This window comes from Salvelinus fontinalis, chromosome 2 (genome assembly GCF_029448725.1).
Source record: "Salvelinus fontinalis isolate EN_2023a chromosome 2, ASM2944872v1, whole genome shotgun sequence".
In the NCBI taxonomy this organism is placed as follows: domain Eukaryota; kingdom Metazoa; phylum Chordata; class Actinopteri; order Salmoniformes; family Salmonidae; genus Salvelinus; species Salvelinus fontinalis.
In genome coordinates this window covers 12,705,575-12,728,203 of record NC_074666.1, presented here as the reverse complement: position 1 = coordinate 12,728,203, position 22,629 = coordinate 12,705,575, and the positions used below count along the sequence as shown (strand labels likewise).

The following is a 22,629-nucleotide window of genomic DNA, read 5'->3' as shown; positions in this document are numbered from 1 at the left end:
ATCCAGGATCCACAGCTCCTCTGCTTCCCTCCGACCCCTCAGTCACTATCTACCCACCATCCCAAAGCACCACTGACACTATGTCCTCACTCACCTCTAGTGCTGTGGCAGGCAGTGTCATCATTAGAGGCTGCCAGGGGCAAGACAGACAGGGGCTAACAGTAACATAGTTCTCTTTCTGTGTTCCAAACTCCCCATCACCACCTCTGATTAGTGACCCCAGGGCCACCAAGCTCCCCCAAAGGCCACCAAGCTCCCCCAAAGGCCACCAAGCTCCCCCAAAGGCCACCAAGCTCCCCCAAAGGCCACCAAGCTCCCCCAAAGGCCACCAAGCTCCCCCAAAGGCCACCAAGCTCCCCCAAAGGCCACCAAGCTCCCCCAAAGGCCACCAAGGGCCACCAAGCTCCACTGTCTGGGGGAAACACTTGTCTGGACTGAGCTATGCCGTATGTAGCAAATTAAATGTGTTAGCTGGGAGACTTAGTTAACTCAGAACACTGTACAATGGCATTTAGAGCCAAACTGACCTACAGCCTGTATTTAGGATGAGTTGGTTATGAATTGTTTCAGGTGTGTAAAGTACTTAAGTAAAACATGTATTTTTGGGGGAGTGTCTGGACTTTACTTTAATATTTATATTTTTGACAACTTATTCCTAAAGAAAATATGACTCCCAAAAGTACTTGTTACATTTCGAATGCTCAAGCATGACAGCAATATGGTCCAATTCACACACATGTCAATAAAGTGCACTGTCATCCCTATTTGGCGGCCTCACTAAACACAAATACTGTGTGTGTAAATGAAGTCCGAGTGTGGTGTGCCCCTGTGTGTCCGTAAAAATAAACAAAAAACATACATTGTGCCGTCTGGTTTGCTTAATAAAAGGAATTTGATGTATAGCATTTACTTTAACTTGTGATGTTTACTCCAGTATGACAATTTTGTATTTTTTCCACTAATGTACTTAAGTACATTTCAAACCAGATACTTTTAGACTTTTACTCAAGTAGTATTTTACTGGGTGACTTTCACTTTTACTTGAGCCATTTTTCTATTAAGGTATCTTTACTTTTACTCAAGTATGACAATTGAGTACTTTTCCAACTGATTAAAATATATATATATAGATGGTCGTACACTATCAGACTCCCAATAATTGAATTACTACAGGTGAATACAGAGCCTTCCACAGATACACTCGACCAAAGTTTATACTTCATTTATGATTTCCTCCCAAATGGTGTTTTTTGTTGATTGTTTTAAATCAAATGTATTCTTAACTGTATAGTCACAGAATATAAAGGAAATTGATATGAAACTACTATATTCACAGAATATAAAGGATATTGATATGAAACTACTATATTCACAGAATATAAAGGATATTGATATGAAACTACTATATTCACAGAATATCAAGGATATTTATATGAAACTACTCGTCTGGTTCGACAACACCTGTGACATACAGTAGATGAAGTGGCTTTTTCTACAGACAAAATGTTCATATAGAAATAGTGAATTATTGGGGAGGACAAATTAATTTAAATATATAAATAGTTGATACTGTATACTGTATATTGAGACATCTCTGATGCATACTTTTACCTACAGTATAGCATACATATTATCATCTGGTGCGCTACAGAAAAAAATATTGATAATCTGAATATTTATGTTGAATCCAACAGTTTATTTTTGTTTATGGAATGTGTAATGAGAATGTACTAGAAATACTGGTGAATTGAAAGCTCATTAAACCTATAAGCCAATCGTACAGTTTGTTTGTTTAAATAAAGACCAATCCTATAGGAGTTTATTATCGAGCCATCCACTGAGCCTCCAGGAGAACCCTGAGGTTCACGCCATTATCTGCATCAGACAGTCAATACGTTGTTCTGGGAGTTTATTAGGTCTCAGAGGACAACCTTTTGGTTTCACTGAATCCATTCTGGTAACTTTTTATGTAAAAGAGTACCCACTTTATTAAATATGATTTAGCAAGATATCATACTTTACAATACGTTTATCTCAATAAAGGGTTTATAATTAGTTAATTGGCTGTTATTATTCATTTATAGAACCATTCTAAATCATTAATAGATATTCATTTACTGATATTTCTTATGATAATGCAATTTGTTTGGTTTTTAAATTAATGAGTTCAATTTTGACCACTGATGCTTTTAATTAAATTATTGATGATCCATGGCAGAGGTGGTAGTTTTTAAAGAATCGTTGGTGTCTCCTTGACAACCACTTTTATCAATCTCACAACCTGTCCTCCTGTTGTGAGTTTAAGTGATTTATGACAAATTAATTATAATTCAGATTGTCTCATTAAGAGTCAACCAGACAGCAGATGAGGCTACTTTCAACGGATAATGGCTTTACAAAATATATTTTCATATTTGCTACTCTGTAGAACAAATCCTTGTAGCTAATTTTACTTGAATGTTTCATCATCTCTTTTATATATATACAGTACCCCAATAATAAATAAAAAGTAGACAACAAACAATTGTTGTAAAACAAGCTAGCCTAATCCCTATGTTTTGAGGGGATAGGAGTGTCACAAACAGTCATCTTCTACACCCCTCAGTTCTTATTCTCGCAACACTCTCCTACTTCAACTTAAAACAACTTCAACTTTTGTTTTAGGAGTTATATCTCAGCCCCGGTGCTATGTAAGAGTTCAATTCTCTTACACATTTTATTCTGCTTTTTTGCACAAATCCACCAGCGCAAGTGTCTGTTTTGACTAAATAATGAATGAAACCCCATCAGGAGAATACAATAACATTTAAAAAAGTTAAAGGCAAAATACTGTATTTAACATTTCATCTACCCAGTAAAATAAATTCCACATTTTTATTGCGAAAGAGATCTTGGCAACCTCATTTTCTCAAGACGGTGTCTTATAGTGCTATCCAAAACAATTACGGGAGTCATAAATGACTGTATCCACACCTGGAACTGAGGCACTTTCAGAGTGTTGCACCTGGGAGGAATACAACACAACAGGCAACGCTCTAAAGACCTAAAACATACCTAACTACACACACACACAAACACATACACACACTGAACAGGTGCACTGTACACATCTACAATAGAAAAGAAAGACTTATTCACTGCAGCAATAAGCAGGCACACTCACTCAAACACAAATGTACACAAACTAGATACAGAATTTTCAGCATGCCACAAGTCAGCAGAATTGGAAAAAAAAGAATCCTTAGAATTCTAAACGGAATCCTCATTACCTACCTTCTTAATTCCTTTCTTTCCGTTTGTTTATAATTCAGAGTCTACCAGTGGTGTCCAGAGACCTGTCACATTGCCTCTTCAGAATAGTGTACCCAGAGCTGACAGTCAGTCAGTCCATTCACAGTCACAGCCACCTCGCATCAGCCGCCCATTCACAAAAACCAGGAAATATCCAACACTTCCAAAACCAATAAAAAAGACAAGTAGCAGCTGAAGGAGGTTAACAGTGGACCGCCAGACCGGACCGGAGCGGAGAGAGGTGTGTGTGTCCCTGGCAGACTTTAACAGGCTGGTGAGCAGAGCAACAGTGGAGTTGAGAGACGGCAGGCAGGGAAGGCAGGCTTGTCAGATTCACAGTAGGGAGGGAGAGCAGAGCAGCATTACTGCTATGTGGAGATGTTGCACCACTAGTTTTTATAGCAGGGTGGGTAGCTGAAAGATAATAATACCCCAGTCCTCCTCCACAACACAAGTTAAGCACAGTGTGTTATAAACTCATGGCTCAGACACCCTCTGATTTAGGTCAGACAAAATGAATTTGTTGTTTTGTTAGAGTGAATTACATTATGGAAGGAGAGGGGTGAAGCAGTATGTGGCTGTTTGGGTTATAACAAAAAAATTAAGTAAAGAAATCAAATTTAAAAAAAAAAGACTATTTGTGAACCTCCACTGGTCACTACAACAGAGAACAGAGATGAAGCAACAGAGTAGAGATCAGAGATGAAGCGACAACTTTAAGATTTAAGACAAAAACCCCAAATATGATCGGTATGTTTTACTTTGTCAAATAAGACGTGATACAGTACTGTAGCCCTTCAGTGACTACGGTCTCAATTCGAACAATTTTCTATCATTCAACCTTTTCACACCCTTAAAAGAAATTCTATTTGTAGCTCCATCACACCACAAACTCAGTGCGTTCGTAAACGCTCACTCTGGGCTGGGAGACACGCTAATCTGAGTTTATAATCTGGAGCAGCTCTCCACTCTGTTCAACCTGTCTGTTTCCTGTTGGTTCATTTCTAGTCAAACTCCACTACGTCGCTCACTTGTATTCACTGGACTAATTGTAGAAGATGTTGTACAAATACATATTTTAAGGAATATTTTGTATATAAAAATATAAATACATTTTGTACAAGACTAAATCCAAAAAAGAAACTAACGAGTTGAACTGCATATGTATTTAACTCAATGACATTTAATGATATGATCCCTTGTTTGACTTCCTGAAAGTGATTCAGTCTACTTAGGACGATCAGAGAGGTGACAGGTTCTTCACTTTGAGTCAGAGATCACAGCAGTGAGATAATATTATACTGCTCAGCCATATTATACTGCTCAGTCATATTACACTGCTCAGCCATATTATACTGCTCAGCCATATTATACTGCTCTGCCATATTATACTGCTCAGCCATATTATACTGCTCAGTCATATTACACTGCTCAGCCATATTATACTGCTCAGCCATATTATACTGCTCTGCCATATTATACTGCTCAGCCATATTACTCTGCTCAGCCATATTATACTGCTCAGCCATATTACACTGCTCAGTCATATTACACTGCTCAGTCATATTACACTGCTCAGCCATATTATACTGACCAGCCATATTATACTGACCAGCCATATTATACTGCTCAGCCATATTACACTGCTCAGCCATATTATACTGCTCAGCCATATTATACTGCTCAGCCATAGTATACTGCTCTGCCATATAATGCTGCTCAGCCATATTATACTGCTCAGCCATATTATACTGCTCAGCCATATTATTCTGCTCAGCCATATTACACTGCTCAGTCATATTACACTGCTCAGCCATATTATACTGCTCAGCCATATTACACTGCTCAGTCATATTACACTGCTCAGTCATATTACACTGCTCAGCCATATTATACTGACCAGCCATATTATACTGACCAGCCATATTATACTGCTCAGCCATATTACACTGCTCAGCCATATTATACTGCTCAGCCATATTATACTGCTCAGCCATAGTATACTGCTCTGCCATATAATGCTGCTCAGCCATATTATACTGCTCAGCCATATTATACTGCTCAGCCATATTATTCTGCTCAGCCATATTACACTGCTCAGTCATATTACACTGCTCAGCCATATTATACTGCTCAGCCATATTATACTGCTCAGCCATAGTATACTGCTCTGCCATATTATTCTGCTCAGCCATATTATACTGCTCAGCCATATTACACTGCTCAGTCATATTACACTGCTCAGCCATATTATACTGCTCAGCCATAATATACTGCTCTGCCGGTCTGTAAAGGTGGAGGACAGACTCCTAAGACCAGGGTGTTGACATAGAACAGAAAAAAATAGAAAATATGTGGTCCCCCGCTTCTTCAATTTAGAAAGGGAAAGTATCTGTCTGGCATGTGGACTTTGATAGGCGGCCGAGAGAGAGTGAAAGAGAGCAATGGAGAGACTGAGAAACCTCACACGCTCTCAGAGGGGTGGGCTTCACTCAACTATAAGGCAATGAAAAAGGGAGATGGCAAAGGAAGTCGTTTTTTCTTGTCTCGTAACAATGAACTCACTGCTCAGTGTCTATGGCATCACAGCCAGGACAAACATAACAATGTAGATCTCATTCTCTCCCAGTGTTTCCTGAATTTCACAAGCCCCTTGGTTTACCATGACAGGACACTTTCAAAGGATAACTTCTGTTACTGACAGACTGGCCCATTGGGACATCATTTCCTAGATCACCTCTACTGCTTAATATGTAATGACCAGTATTATAGGATTTAGGTCAATTCTTGCAATTTCACTCATCAAAATTAGAATCTAAACAGGTTCTGAATGTTGTGGTTTTTATGTGGTACCAGAGTTTGGTTTAGTCAAATTAATCTTGCTAAACAAACATGTTTAAATTCCATTGATATTATGTTATTAAAGACCCAGTGCAGTCAATAAATATGTGTTTTCCTGTGATTTATGTACACTATGAGGTTGGAATAATACTGTGAAATTGTGAAATTTATGATAATGCCCTTTTAATGTCAGAGCTTTTTGAAAAGACTGTCTGAAATTTCAGCCTGTTTTGGTGGGATGGAGTTTTGGCCTTCCATGGTGACATCACCAGGTGGTAAATTAGTTAGTAGACCAATAAGAAAGAGAGTTCCAAACCTCTCTGCCCATAACAACAAGTAATACGAGTTAGTTACATAAGGATGTTTAACTCACATCTCCCCATTCTCTATGATAGACTTCTACTCATGTCAAGTTTACTATTAAAATGGTACAAGTTGGCATTTGGCACAGCAGAATAAAGCTTGTTAAACAACCCTATATTGGTTAAATCAAATCAACATCCCAAAAATGTTCTTGCCAAAACCTAGATGGGTCTGTTTATAGTGAATGATTGTGTTGTTATAGGAACATGTGTTATGTTAGTACTTGAATGCTCACATGCTTCCTCACATTCTGTAGCAAGATAGACTTGTCCTCATGCATACCGTAGGCCAACGTCCCCTTAGGAGTATGTAGCGAGACCACAGCCTTATTCCTGGTGGTTGCAATGTGTTGTAGCCTACATTGTGAGAGTTTAAGTACACTGAGGGAATCTTGGTATATATAAACAGGAAAGCCACAAAATGTTAGCAGACCAACCAGCCGGCCAGTCAAGCACAAATCACAACCTGTACAGGAGGACTGCTTATCCAAATTCTCTGTCCGCTGTTGTCATATAAACTCTCTGCAGATTTATCTGTTATATACTGTACAATGTATACGTAGAATAATCATGCCATACAGTGCCTTCAGAAAGTATTCACACCCCTTGACTTTTTCCACATTTTGTTGTTACAGCCTGAATGTATAATGGATTACATTGAGATCTTGTGTCACTGCCCAACACACAAAACCCCATAATGTCAAAGTGGAATTATGTTTTTAGAATTATTATTATTTTTAAATTAAAAAAGAAAAGCTGAAATGTTTGAAATCAATAAGTATTCAAGCTCTTTGTTATGACAATTTTAAATAAGTTCAGCTGTAAAACATGTGTCACATAATAAGTTCCTTGAACTCTCTCTGTGCAATAATGAATGACTACCTCATCTCTGTACCCCACACATACAATTATCTGGAAGATCCCTAGGTTGAGCAGTGAATTTCAAATACAGATTCAACCACAAAGACCAGGGAAGTTTTGCAATTCATCGAAAAGAAGGGCAACTATTGGTAGATACAAAACATTTTTAAAAAGCAGACATTGAATATCCCTTTGAGCATGGTGAAGTTTTTATTTACACTTCGGATGGTGTATCAATACACCCAGTCACTACAAAGATACAGGCATCCTTCCTAACTCAGTTGCCGGAGAGGAAGGAAACCGCTCAGAGATTTCACCATGAGACCAATGGTGACTTTAAAACAGCTACAGAGTAGAGTAGAAAACTGAGGATGGATCAACAACATTGTAGTTACTCCACCAAACCAAAATACTGTAAATGACAGAGTGAAAAGAAGGAAGCCTGTACAGAATACAAATACTCGAAAACATACATCCTGTTTGCAATAAGGCACTAAAGAAATACTGCAAAAAATGTGGCAAATAAATTAACTTTATGTCCTGAATACAAAGCGTTATGTTGGTCCAAATCCAACACAACACATCACTGAGTACCACTCTCCATATTTTCAAGTATGGTGGTGGCTGCATCATGTTGTGGGTATGCTTGTCATTGGCAAGGACTCAGGAGTAAAAAAAAATAAAAAATGAAACGGAATAAAGCTAAACACACGCAAAATACTAGAGGAAACCTGGTTCAGTCTGCTTTCCAACAGACACTGGGAGACAAATTCACCTTTCAGCAGGATAATTACCTAAAACACAAATATACACTGGAGTTGTTACACCCTGACTTTAGAGATCCTTTTTATGTCTCTATTTTGGTTTGGTCAGGGCGTGAGTTGGGGTGGGTATTCTATGTTCTATGTTGTGTATTTCTTTGTGTTTGGCCGGGTGTGGTTCTCAATCAGAGGCAGCTGTCTATCGTTGTCTCTGATTGAGAACCATACTTAGGCTGCCCCTTTCCCACCTGTGTTTGTGGGAAGTTGACTTTGTTTAGGGCACATAGCCTTTGAGCTTCACGGTTTGTTTTTGTCATGTTTATTGTTTTGTTCGGCATCATTTTGATTTAATAAATAAAATGTACTCTCACCACGCTGCACCTTGGTCCTCTGCTTTCAACAGCCGTGACAGGAGTTGCTTACCAAGATGACGTTGAATATTCCTGAGTTGCCTAATTACGGGTTTGACTTAAATCGTCTTGAAAATCTATGGCAAGACTTGAAAATAGCTGTCGAAGCAATGATCAACAACTAACTTGACAGAGGTTGAGGAATTTAAAAAAGAATAATGTACAAATATTGTACAATCCAGGTGTGTAAAGCTCTCAGAGACTTACCCAGAAAGACTCACAGCTGTAATCGCTGCCGAAGGTGATGCTAATGTCACAGTATAACTTTACGTCGTCCCCTCGCCCCGACACGGGCGTGAACCAGGGACCCTCTGCACACATCGACAACGGTCGCCCACGAAGCGTCGTTACCCATCGCTCCACAAAAGCCGCGGCCCTTGCAGTGCAAGGGGCAACACTACTTAAGCCTCAGAGCAAGTGACGTAACTGATTGAAATGCTACTAGCGCGTACCCGCTAACTAGCTAGCCATTTCACATCCGTTACACTCACCCCCCTTTCAACCTCCTCCTTTTCCGCAGCAACCAGTGATCCGGGTCAACAGCATCAATGTAACAGTATAACTTTAAACCGTCCCCTCGCCCCGACACAGGCGCGAACCAGGGACCCTCTGCACACATCAACAACGGTCGCCCACGAAGCATCGTTACCCATCGCTCCACAAAGGCCGCGGCCCTTGCAGTGCAAGGGGCAACACTACTTAAGCCTCAGAGCAAGTGACGTAACTGATTGAAATGCTACTAGCGCGTACCCGCTAACTAGCTAGCCATTTCACATCCGTTACACTAACATGTATTGACTCAGGGGTGTGAATACTTACGTAAATGAGATATTTCTGTATTTCATTTTCAATTATTTGCAAAAAAAATCTAAACATCTTTTTTTTTTTACTTTATCATTATGTGGTATTGTGTGGGTGAGAATAAAGTATAAAAAATATATTTCATCCATTTTGAATTCAGGCTGTAACACAACAACATGTGGAATACGTCTAGGGGTGTGAACACTTTCTGAAGGCACTGTATTTAGATTTTTTAAACAAATAACTAAAATTAGTCAAACTAGTTACTAGCGACACATATCTGAGGTTTGTTTTAATGCTTAAAAGCTTAACAAGTATTTCCTATAATCTCCTAATGTTAGTTCTCCGCAAGTCTCTGAAGCGCTCCCCTAACAAGGGGTTAAATACGGGTCCATCTCTGAAGAGCTACCCTAACAAGGGGTTAAATACTGGTCCATCTCAGTTGGACTTGTCTTTAAGGGTTCGTGCAGTCTGTTCGCACTGCACAGGAGGCTGGGTCTGAGTAAGTGTTGGGCACTGCAGTACCTGTTTGCTTCCACCCGCTGTGTTCCCAGCATGACATACTCAGCTCTCAGCAGCAGATCGGCTCTCAATCTCTTACCCATGAGGAGGGGCAGACTGGCACAGAGACTGGCATAGATCTTACATAAAATTAGTTAGGCAAACAGGGCTCTCTCGATCATCAACAGCTGAACTGATTTGAAGGGAGACGAGGCCTTTAGGCCTAAATGTGTGTTTCTGTTTGCGTTATTACTGTTTGTACTGTAGGGGTCAAGGGGAAAGAAATCTGTTCTACAGCCACTTAAAGTAAACCAATGAGGCTTGTGGGTTTGGGCTGTTCTGCTGCTAGTGCAGTTTTATGGGTAAGAGTAGGCCGACTCAGAGGCCAGCCATCTTGCCCCCCACCACCCCACCTGCCACAACCCCCCAACCCATTCCACACCATGTGGCTCTTGTTGTCTGGAGGACAAGGTTGCTGTGGGAAAGAAGCAGCAAGCAGACGTGGGCCGAGGCAGGGGTGCCCCCCCCCCCCCCCCCCCCCCCACCCCACAGTTCAGCTCTGCCAGCTATTATGCCCACTGTAGATAGACCCCGCATCTCCCACCTGCCAGACCAGCCAGACAGACCTCCTTAAAAACCATCTCCAAGGACAGCTTACAGGCAGTACAGTGCAGTAGACACACACCACACACAGCAAGGTCATTAGACCAGCTCACCTCTAAGTAGCCCACTATTCAGGGTGAGTTCAGGTTCAGAGCTGTTTTTCTGCTGACATACTGAAACTATTCCCCTTGTTTTGTCTGTTCCTAAACATCCTAATCTGGTTGGGAGGTTTTTTTTATTACCAGAAATATACATGTTCTGGAGAGATGTACTGTAATACACAATCTATTCACAACCATATATGAGTATAGCCAGCCAGACAGAGAGATAGCTATACTTTGGCTGGCTTATTTCACAGGTGGTCGCAGTTGTATGTGTGTGTGTGTGTGTGTGTGTGTGTGTGTGTGTGTGTGTGTGTGTGTGTGTGTGTGTGTGTGTGTGTGTGTGTGTGTGTGTGTGTGTGTGTGTGTGTGTGTGTGTGTGTGTGTGTGTGTGTGTGTGTGTGTGTGTGTGTGTGTGTGTGTGTGTGGTTCTGTGGGGTGAGTGAGGACATCTCCTGGCTCTGCTGATGATAACGAGGGGGAGTCCAGGCTGAGGAATGGGGAGGCGGAGGGGAAGGGAGGAGAAGAGGGGGAGGAGGAGGGAGAGGATAAGAGGGAGAGGAATAGAGGAGGGAGGGGCAGGAGGAGAGAGGAGAAGAGAGGAGAGGAGAGAGTAGGGAGATGAGGGATGGAGAGGAGGATAGAGGAGAGGAGCGAGAGAAGAGGAGGAGAGAGGAGAGGTGGGAGAGGAGAGAAGAGGGAGAGGAGGGAGCGAGAGGAGGAAGAGGAGAGATGAGGGGGTGGAGGGGAGAGGAAAGGAGAGAGGAAAGGTGGGAGATGAGAGGAGAGGAGAGAGGAGAGAGGAGGAAGGGAGAGGAGGATAGAGGAGGAAGAGGAGAGGACAGAAAAGGGAGACGAGGGAGGGAGACGAGGGGAGATGAGAGGAGAGAGGAGAGGAGATGAGAGAGGAGAAGAGGAGGGAGGAGGGAGGAGAGTAGAGGAGAGGAGGGAGGAGAGACGAGAGTAGAGGAGGGAGAGGCGGAGAGCCTCTGTCTGCCCTGGGGCGCTCTGGCACCTCCTAATTAAAAGCAGCCAGGCTGTAGGGCAGGGCAGACAGATGCTTGTCACGCCAAGGCACACACACTTACAGTGCAGGCACACAGAGACCGGTACACAACAGACAGCGAGAGACACACATGCACACAGACAGAGATATACACAAGTATGCACATACAGTACAGGCACATGGTCACACACAGACATCCGTGTATACAAGTATGCACATACAGTACAGGCACGCACATGGTCACACACAGACATCCGTGTATACAAGTATGCACATCGCGCCCCCACCCACACTCTAAAACAAGCACTCACACAGTCTGGCCCGTAGCAGGTGCTCTGTGCCCATCAGATACTGTATAGGTTGGGCCATCCTAGTCTAGTGGCTAGCCTTGTCCTGTGTGTATCTTCAGACTGTCACTGTGTCTCTCTGAGCATGGGAATGTAGTGTATAGTAATCTGCTTTCATGAACCAGACCCACACAAGCTGCTGTGTGTCTGGGGTGGGTGGGTAGATCGCTGCAGCCTTCCGAAGTACAGCACACACAGTACAGCGCTAGATACGTTAGGCCACACACTCATGTCTTCTATAAACTGACATCCATTCCTTCCCCATGTCCCGCATCACACAAGGTCGGTAGACCCACTTCTTCAACACAGATCTTCGAAAGACGTACGAAATGATGTGGTCTAATTTTCTGGTCTTCCAGTGCTCCGTCTGTTGTTGTCTTGTTGATTTACTTTGAGTTCATTTCACTTGATCGTCTGAGAGTCGTGACTGTGAAGGCTAGGAGAGGCTAGGTGGAAAGTGAGCTCTGCTCAGGGGGTTGCCAGTGGTTACCAGGACTATTTATGATGAGCTCGCTTGTCCACACAGGAAACTCCTACATAACTAACAGTAGATAGATTCTCTTCTCAAGGACTTTATCACCATCATGTCACATACAGTATGCTTTGTGTTCAAGACAATTACTGTACAACATTCATATTTGAGGTTTGATATTCTAGTTGAGCTACAATTATCATAAGTAGTTTACTGTAAATTCCAATACTGATCCAAAGCCATGATGTTTTTGTTGTTGTTTAATGGCAGTATGAGGACTTGGTTCACACTAGCCTATTACCAGTATGTCATTCTACATTATTTTAGCATTGGGGGAAAGACAGTGTGAGTCGAGGACAAGGAGTGGAGGGAAACAGTGATTGACTAAGCCATACACTATTGCATGTCAGTCTACTCAATCTTCAGAGCAAGTAGAGAGAGAGAGAGAGAGTGAGATGGAGAGGAAGAGAGAAGAGGCAAGAGAGAGAGAGTGTGAGATGGAGAGGGAGAGAGAAGAGGCAAGAGAGAGAGAGAGTGAGATGGAGAGGGAGAGAGAAGAGGCAAGAGAGAGAGAGTGTGAGATGGAGAGGGAGAGAGGAGGCAAGATTGAGAGAGAGAGAGAGAGAGAGAGAGAGAGATGACATTTGAAATGTGTCTATTCTTTTGAAACTTGTGAGTGTAATGTTTACTGTTCATTTTTTATTGTTTATTTCACTTTTGTTTATTATCTATTTCACTTGCTTTGACAATGTTAACATGTGTCCCCTGCCAATAAAGCCATTTGAATTGTATTGAGAAGGAGAGAGGAGGCAAGAGGGAGAGGGAGAGAGAGAGAGAGAGAGGAGGCAAGAAGAAGAGCGCGAGAGAGAGAGAAAAATAGAGAAATTTAAATTGAATAGAGAGAAGGGGTGAGAGATAGTTTGTGTGTGTGTGGTGTGTGTGGTGTGTGTGTGTGTGTGTGTGTGTGTGTGTGTGTGTGTGTGTGTGTGTGTGTGTGTGTGTGTGTGTGTGTGTGTGTGTGTGTGTGTGTGTGTGTGTGTGTGTGTGTGTGTGTGTGTGTGTGTGTGTGTGTGTGAGAGGAACAGAAATAGATAGAGGGACAGAAAGAGAGGGAGGGTGAGACCTCTGGGGGTGTGAGTGTATGCCTGACGATTTGAAAACAGCGTTTGTTCGTGAGTAACACAGAGTACACAAATCCCCCAAACTTGCTTTTTTGGCAGTGATCAGACCTCCCACCCACAACACCCTCTTCAAGCCTCCTCCCACCCTCTTCAAGTCTCCTCCCACCCGCTTCAAGCCTCCTCCCACCCTCTTCAAGTCTCCTCCCAACCTTTTCAAGTATCCTCCCACTTCCTCTATTCAGCTGCTTTGCTCTGTGATGGCTGCTTACTCACACACAACACAACCTGATGAGGAGGTGGAGGAGGATGGTACTCACACATGACCACTCACACACACTCACACACACTGCAGAGATAGCCCCTTATAGCCCCCAAACCTTGAGCTAGTTTCTCTTCATGGTACTGTGACAGGGCCACAGGGCCTCAGCAGGCATTATAACACTATAGGACAGGGCCTCAGCAGGCATTATAACACTATAGGACAGGGCCTCAGCAGGCATTATAACACTATAGGACAGGGCCTCAGGGCCTCAGCAGGCATTATGCATTATAACACCGTAGGACAGGGCCTCAGCAGGAATTATGCATTATAACACTGTAGGACAGGGCCTCAGCAGGCATTATAACACTATAGGACAGGGCCTCAGGAGGCATTATAACACTATAGGACAGGGCCTCAGCAGGCATTATAACACTATAGGACAGGGCCTCAGCAGGCATTATAACACTATAGGACAGGGCCTCAGCAGGCATTATAACACTATAGGACAGGGCCTCAGCAGGCATTATAACACTATAGGACAGGGCCTCAGCAGGCATTATAACACTATGGGACAGGGCCTCAGCAGGCATTATAACACTATGGGACAGGGCCTCAGCAGGCATTATAACACTATAGGACAGGGCCTCAGGAGGCATTATAACACTATAGGACAGGGCCTCAGCAGGCATTATAACACTATAGGACAGGGCCTCAGCAGGCATTATAACACTATAGGACAGGGCCTCAGCAGGCATTATAACACTATAGGACAGGGCCTCAGCAGGCATTATAACACTATAGGACAGGGCCTCAGCAGGCATTATAACACTATGGGACAGGGCCTCAGCAGGCATTATAACACTATGGCACAGGGCCTCAGCAGGCATTATAACACTATAGGACAGGGCCTCAGCAGGCATTATAACACTATAGGACAGGACCTCAGCAGGCATTATAACACTACGGGACTATGGATGATAATTTAGCTGTCCACTACAGGACTTTGGATGGGTTAGGAGAGGGTTTGGCCCAGCGTCGTCCGGGTTAGGAGCGTCGTCCGGGTTAGGAGAGGGTTTGGCCCAGCGTCGTCCGGGTTAGGAGAGGGTTTGGCCCAGCGTCGTCCGGGTTAGGAGAGGGTTTGGCCCAGCGTCGTCCGGGTTAGGGGAGGGTTTGGCCCAGCGTCGTCCGGGTTAGGGTAGGGTTTGGCCCAGCGTCGTCCGGGTTAGGGTAGGGTTTGGCCCAGCGTCGTCCGGGTTAGGGGAGGGTTTGGCCCCGCGTCGTCCGGGTTAGGGGAGGGTTTGGCCCAGCGTCGTCCGGGTTAAGAGAGGGTTTGGCCCAGCGTCGTCCGGGTTAGGGGAGTGTGTGGCCCAGCGTCGTCCGGGTTAGGAGAGGGTTTGGCAGGGTGAGATTTCCTTGTCCCATCGCGCTCTAGCTACTCCTGTGGTGGGCCGGGCACATGCACGCTGACGCGGTCGCCAGGTGTACGGTGTTTCCTCCGACACATTGGTGCGGCTGGCTTCCGGGTTAAACGAGCAGTGTGTCAAGAAGCAGTGTGGCTTGGTTGGGTTGTGTTTCAGAGGACGCACGGCTCTCGACCTTCGCCTCTCCCGAATCCGTACGGGAGTTGCAGCGATGGGACAAGACTAACTACCAATTGGATACCACGAAATTGGGGAGAATTTTTATTTTTTTTTATTAATAAAAATTAAATAAGTATTTAAAAAATATATATATGTCTCGCGGGACGGATTGAAGTGCCCGGCGGCCATACTTTGCCCCGCTTGGTCTAAATTGTGGTTTTGAGTCAAAGGCAGGAGAGGGTAGAAAGAGACATGGCAGGGTTGTTGCCATGTGGGATGTTGGTACTCCACTGTAAACACGCCTGTCTGAGCATTGCACTGCCTGTTGCATTCCCACACCACACTAGAGCTGCGCACACACACACACGAGAGAGGCTGGCTGCTCCTGGGTTGTATTGTTAACACACCGATGTAAAAGTATCCGGTATGCTGTAACAAAACAACCTCTGGGATCAGGTTCAACTGGGATAAAACTTGTTGTCCCAGTGAGTGACTGAAATGAAAGAGCCCTGGTAGATTTATTCAATAGACAGAGGTGTGGTGCACTACAGTGGCACATGTTGGCTATCCACAATTATAACCTGGGTGGTTCGAGCCCTGAATGCTGATTGGCTGAAAGCCGTGGTATATCAGACCGTATACCATTGGTATGACAAAACGTGTATTTTTTACTGCGCTAATTATGTTGGTAACCAGTTTATAATAGCAATAAGGCACCTCAGGGGTTTGTGTTATATGGCCAATATACCACGGCTAAGGGCTGTATCCAGGCACTCCACGTTGTGTCATTCATATGAACAGCCCTTAGCCGTGGTATATTGACCATATACCACACCCCCTCGGGCCTTATTGCTTAAGTAACCCTTTTCGAGTGTTGACACACACACACACACACACACCTTTCTCTGCAGGGTGGGTCTGCTGGTGTAATCATCATCAGATATCAATCATTGACTAATGACTGACATGTAGAGAGAATTATGGTACTGTGCCCTGATCCAAACCCATTCTCACTTATGGTTTGAAAGGAAATCTCAGACTAGCATGCATCTACAACAGATGTCTATTTAATGTGACGGGGGCACAATAATGCTAGATGAATAATTGAATCTGAAACCTAATATAGCCTGATATAACCTGATATAGCCTGATATAGCCTGATATAGCCTGATACAACTTGATATAGCCTGATATAACCTGATATAGCCTGATATAGACTGATATAACCTGATATAGCCTGATATAACCTGATATAGACTGATATAGACTGATATAGCCTGATATAGCCTGATATAGCCTGATATAGCCTGATATAGACTGATATAGACTGATATAACCTGATATAGACTGATATAGACTGATATAGACTGATATAGCCTGATATAACCTGATATAACCTAATATAGCCTGATATAGCCTGATATAGCCTGATATAGCCTGATACAACTCGATATAGCCTGATATAACCTGATATAGCATGATATAACCTAATATAACCTGATATAGCCTGATATAGCCTGATATAACCTGATATAGCCTGATATAGCCTGGTATAGCCTGATATAGCCTGGTATAGCCTGATATAGACTGATATAGACTGATATAACCTAATATAGCCTGATATAGCATGATATAACCTAATATAGCCTGATATAACCTGATATAGACTGATATAGACTGATATAGCCTGATATAGCCTGATATAGACTGATATAGACTGATATAGACTGATATAACCTGATATAGACTGATATAGACTGATATAGACTGATATAGCCTGATATAACCTGATATAGCCTGATATAGCCTGATATAGCCTGGTATAGCCTGATATAGCCTGATATAGCATGATATAACCTAATATAGCCTGATATAGCATGATATAACCTAATATAGCCTGATATAGCCTGATATAGCCTGATATAGACTGATATAGACTGATATAACCTAATATAGCCTGATATAGCATGATATAACCTAATATAGCATGATATAACCTAATATAGCCTGATATAACCTAATATAGCCTGATATAGCCTGATATAGACTGATATAGCCTGATATAGACTGATATAACCTGATATAACCTAATATAGCCTGATATAACCTGATATAGACTGATATAGACTGATATAGCCTGATATAGCCTGATATAGCCTGATATAGCCTGATATAGACTGATATAGACTGATATAACCTGATATAGACTGATATAGACTGATATAGACTGATATAGCCTGATATAACCTGATATAACCTAATATAGCCTGATATAGCCTGATATAGCCTGATATAGCCTGATACAACTCGATATAGCCTGATATAACCTGATATAGCCTGATATAGCCTGATATAACCTGATATAGCCTGATATAGCCTGATATAGCCTGATATAACCTGATATAGCCTGATATAGCCTGGTATAGCCTGATATAGCCTGGTATAGCCTGATATAGCCTGATATAGCATGATATAACCTAATATAGCCTGATATAGCATGATATAACCTAATATAGCCTGATATAGCCTGATATAGCCTGATATAGACTGATATAGACTGATATAACCTAATATAGCCTGATATAGCATGATATAACCTAATATAGCATGATATAACCTAATATAGCCTGATATAACCTAATATAGCCTGATATAGCCTGATATAGACTGATATAACCTGATATAGCCTGATATAGACTGATATAACCTAATATAGCCTGATATAACCTGATATAGACTGATATAGACTGATATAGACTGATATAGCCTGATATAACCTGATATAGCCTGATATAGACTGATGTAGACTGATATAACCTGATATAACCTAATATAGCCTGATATAGCCTGATATAGCCTGATATAGCCTGATATAACCTGATATAACCTAATATAGCCTGATATAGACTGATATAACCTGATATAACCTAATATAGCCTGATATAGCATGATATAACCTGATATAGCCTGATATAGCCTGATATAGCCTGATATAACCTTGACCATTGAGAGCCGGCCCGCTGGATTCTCTCTATTTCTGGGCATAATGACATTTGTACACGATTATGAGGGCGTAATGTTGTTGTAGGTGGTTAATAAAAAATAAAAAAAACATTTCTGTTATGTAAAATCTCTAAGATTTACTAAAATGTTGTTGTAGAATCTTCTGATATAACCATTTGAAAGTGGTATTCAGTCACTTTATTATTACGTTACCCTTTTTCAAACCCATTCCAGTATTCCATTGAAGATGCTCTTGAGGAAGTCTCAAGACAACAAGGAGATGTCACTGTCATGCCAAGGCATTATATTACCACAAGTGCATTCATGTGAATGATTTTATGATGTAATTACTAAGACATTACATGCTTCTGACAATCACCAACACACAACAGAGGGACTGCATTGCAATCTAGTCAACAAGTCATCATCAATAGTACTGCTTCCTCAGTACAGTTTGACTTTCTAGTAAAGGAGAGAGTTGCTGAAATGAGAGCAGCCACAGTTTAGGCAGTAAGTGTGGGGTACATGCAGACCCTATAATGTAAAACAAACCCCGAGGATGTATCATAATGTGAACACTGAACTCTACTCACTTCAACAGACATCTTTACTAATGAGTTTGTGTGAACGAAAAGATGTTACTGACCTTTTAGCAGACAGGCGTTTTGGATTTCAGTTTCTTCTTCTCACGCTACTCTCAGTCCCTGTCTGTCAGGAAGCAGAGTCCTAGCCTCTGTGGCAGGCATGCATGCGAAAGTGAGAGAGAAAGAAAGAGAGATAGACAGAGACAGAAGAGCTCAACTTTGCTCTGAAGGTGTGTCACTGATTTAGGAAGTGTGGGGAAAATGAACATTACCAACAGTTAAAATGTGAACACCCACCCACCTACCTACCAAAACCCCTCCCTCTCTCCAGGCCCAACTATTTGGCAGTGTTCCCCACACGTCCACCTGTGCTGTGTGGAGGGTAGGAGAGTGACGCACACACAGGCCAAGCCTACAAATCAACCTGCTCACACAGTAATGGCATTGGGGCTGGGCCTGGGACTAGAACTGGATTTGTTTGGGTTTCTGATAAGGCTTGGTGCTATGGCCAGGTCTGTGGCTTGGGTTTGAAACAATACCTGGGGCTAGGGCTGGTTCTGAAACCCAGGTGGGTCTGGTCTGGGACTTTGGCTGAGAATAGAACTGGGTGTATGTTTGGACTGGGGCTGGAACTGAAATAGTAGCTGGGACTGGGTCTCTAGAACTGGGACAGGGGCTCTAGAACTGGGACAGGGTCTATAGAACTGGGACAGGGTCTCTAGAACTGGGACAGGGTCTCTAGAACTGGGACAGGGTCTATAGAACTGGGACAAGGTCTCTAGAACTGGGACAGGGTCTATAGAACTGGGACAGGGTCTCTAGAACTGGGACAGGGTCTCTAGAACTGGGACTGGGGTTGGGATTGGAGCTAAGGGTGAAATTGGTGCTCTGGAACTGGGGCTAGGACTGGGGTTGTCGAGGGTTGTGGTAGGGGCTCAATACAAAGCCCATGCTGCCAGGAATTAAGCAATATAATATTACAAAAGCAAATAACAGTGAAGAAAGGCAATGACATAAGTGTGCTATCTTTCTTTTTATGTTGGGTCAGGGTGTGTTCTGTGGTGTGGTGGGCTATCTGATTGTGTGATCGCGTTGGGTGTGTGCTGGTGTGTGTCGGTTGGTGCCTGGTGGCAGGTAAAAACACACATCATTGTGAAGGCTCTTTAGACACGTATAGAGAACATAATGAAAAGGTGTAATCAGTGATGTCAATGCTTACCAAGTATAGACCTACTGTATACCTATATTCTTTGGGTTAATCAAGGTCGGGCCTCAGACATCATATGACCTGCTGATTTTTGTTTTTTTAGCTGTACAGTATTAAAAAAGTAGCTACAAATCTTTCTTGTTTCCTTGCTTGTTTATTTTTGTCTCAAATTTGTAAATGTGTCCACTATTTTGGAAAATTTGTCAACATCTATGTCTCCCAGTATTATCCTTCCAAAGCACAGAGGCGTATAAGGGAGGGGCCCAAGTATCAGGTTGGGCACTGCAATTAAATGGCCCCAAAAACGGATGTTTGGTTTTCATTGCTTGTGAAGAACCAGTCTTAGAAAAGAGGTGTGCTGTGCACTATAAAAATACTTACAGTAATACAATAGCACACAAACAAGAATGTCTGCTTCAAATTAAATATGCTGTTATACAATTGTTGCTTGTTTTAACTTCTACAAACACATTCATACGTTGAGTCATTTTAATGTGAAATATCATTGAAAACGTAATGAGTCCCTCTCAACACAGTGATTTAAAACAATGCAATTAGCAGTGGCCACTACTACTACACTGATTACCATAAAACCCCTCAGCAAGGTCTCAAACGCCTGGCTAATTGCTGTTGGCTTTTCATTCTGATCACAAACCAAGGACAATGACTGGACAGAGAATAGACAATTAAAATAGAAGACATTCACTATTTTCTGTCTTTTATTAGGAGCCTCGCTAACTGTTGCTAAAGCAGCTACTCTTCCTGGAGTCCACACAGAACATAAAGCAGTTACTCTTCCTGGAGTCCACACAGAACATAAAGCAGCTACTCTTCCTGGAGTCCACACAGAACATAAAGCAGCTACTCTTCCTGGAGTCCACACAGAACATAAAGCAGCTACTCTTCCTGGAGTCCACACAGAACATAAAGCAGCTACTCTTCCTGGAGTCCACACAGAACATAAAGCAGCTACTCTTCCTGGAGTCCACACAGAACATAAAGCAGCTACTCTTCCTGGAGTCCACACAGAACATAAAGCAGCTACTCTTCCTGGAGTCCACACAGAACATAAAGCAGCTACTCTTCCTGGAGTCCACACAGAACATAAAGCAGCTACTCTTCCTGGAGTCCACATAGAACATAAAACATGACATAATACAGAATATTAATTTATAAGAACAGCTCAGGATAGGGGTGAGGGTGGGGTGAGGGTGTTAAATAAAGGTTCAACAAAAATGTTTAAATAAAAAAAGGTGGGTGAGAGGTAGGGTGAGGGTAGTGGTAAGGTGGGTGAGGGGTATGGAGAGGGTAGTGCTAAGGTGGGTGAGGGGTAGGGTGAGGGTAGTGGTAAGGTGGGTGAGGGGTAGGGTGAGGGCAGTGGTAAGGTGGGTGATGGGTATGGAGAGCATAGGGGTAGGGGGGATTATGATAGGGTATAATGTAAGGGTGGGTGGGAGAGGTGCAGAGAGAGTGTAGGCATAGGGTTAGGGGAGGATATATGGTAAGGGTAGGTGCGGGGTAGGGTCAGGGTAGGGTTTAAGGTAAGGGTGGTTGGGTGAGGGGTAGGGAGAGGGTATGTGTAGGGCAGGCACGTGCACAGATAGGACTTTACCTGTATAGAGCACATTGCCATTTCAGTCTCCAAAGTGCCATTTTGGTTGGTGGTATAATTTTTCCCAAAAATAATAGTTTTTGTATAAATGTCACCCGTCCGTTAGTTGCGGAGACAGGAAGACCGGTTGCGCCTTTTTCCCAGTCTGCGCTTTGAATGGAGATTGCGCGCGCCCGGTATCCAAACATGCATTGCTGGAGACATGCGGTCACCGGTCGAGTGTGTGTAGCTAGGAAGCTTCCTAGTTTAAATATCAACGGTACTGCCACATCAGCATAACGTTCGGATTAACCCTTGATAACACTTGATTTAGCCTACATCATCAATTTTCGGTCTGGTTGGCTGATATGCGCAGCGGTGAGAGGCAGAAAGACATAGAGCCGTTTCACACTTGCTACACTTTTCGTAAAAATAGCCTACCGTCGGCTACACATATTACTCAAATGTAAACTTGCGGACTTGCTACGTCTCAACCGCTACCTCGGGGTAGCTCACGACACTCACCCGACAGCTTTGTCTCGTTGAGCCAACACTCATTTCTACAGTAGGCTATACGTAAATGGCAGTGCTTGATTTGGGCCGGAGTTTACCAGAGCTGAGTAGACTACCTCCAATTTTCTACTGAGCTCCTGTTCCTCATAGACTATTACTGTAGCCTCAAAAGTATTGTGGAGCTCCTGTACATATAAACAGTAGCCCACCGGTACCTAAAATGAATAATCTACCGGGCACCTATATATGTCCAAGTAAAGCACTGGTAAATGGTAAATAGTAGAGCCATGTTTTTTAAACAGCTGAATGTAAAGACATTTTCCTGATATTTGAGACTTGTTTTATTGAGTTTTTACCTGAAATTGCAGTATCAGCCTGTTACATTTTGAAATTGTCGCAGTAGCTGCTGGC

The 22,629-nt window shown here is 42.8% G+C and overlaps 1 protein-coding gene across 2 annotated transcripts in view; it reads right to left on the bottom strand.

Annotated features, from left to right (window-relative positions):
• Positions 1 to 19,245, bottom strand: part of LOC129812145 (zinc finger and BTB domain-containing protein 7C) — a 28,579-nt gene extending 9,334 nt beyond the window's left edge. Inside the window, exon 1 of one of the 2 annotated variants that reach the window (XM_055864074.1) lies at positions 18,970 to 19,245. The gene's annotated coding sequence lies outside the window, so the exon portion shown is untranslated. Of the gene's footprint in view, positions 1 to 3,273; positions 3,650 to 18,969 lie in introns of those variants that run through there. The other variant, XM_055864069.1, reaches the window with a different exon arrangement.
• Between the last annotated feature and the right edge of the window lie 3,384 nt (positions 19,246 to 22,629).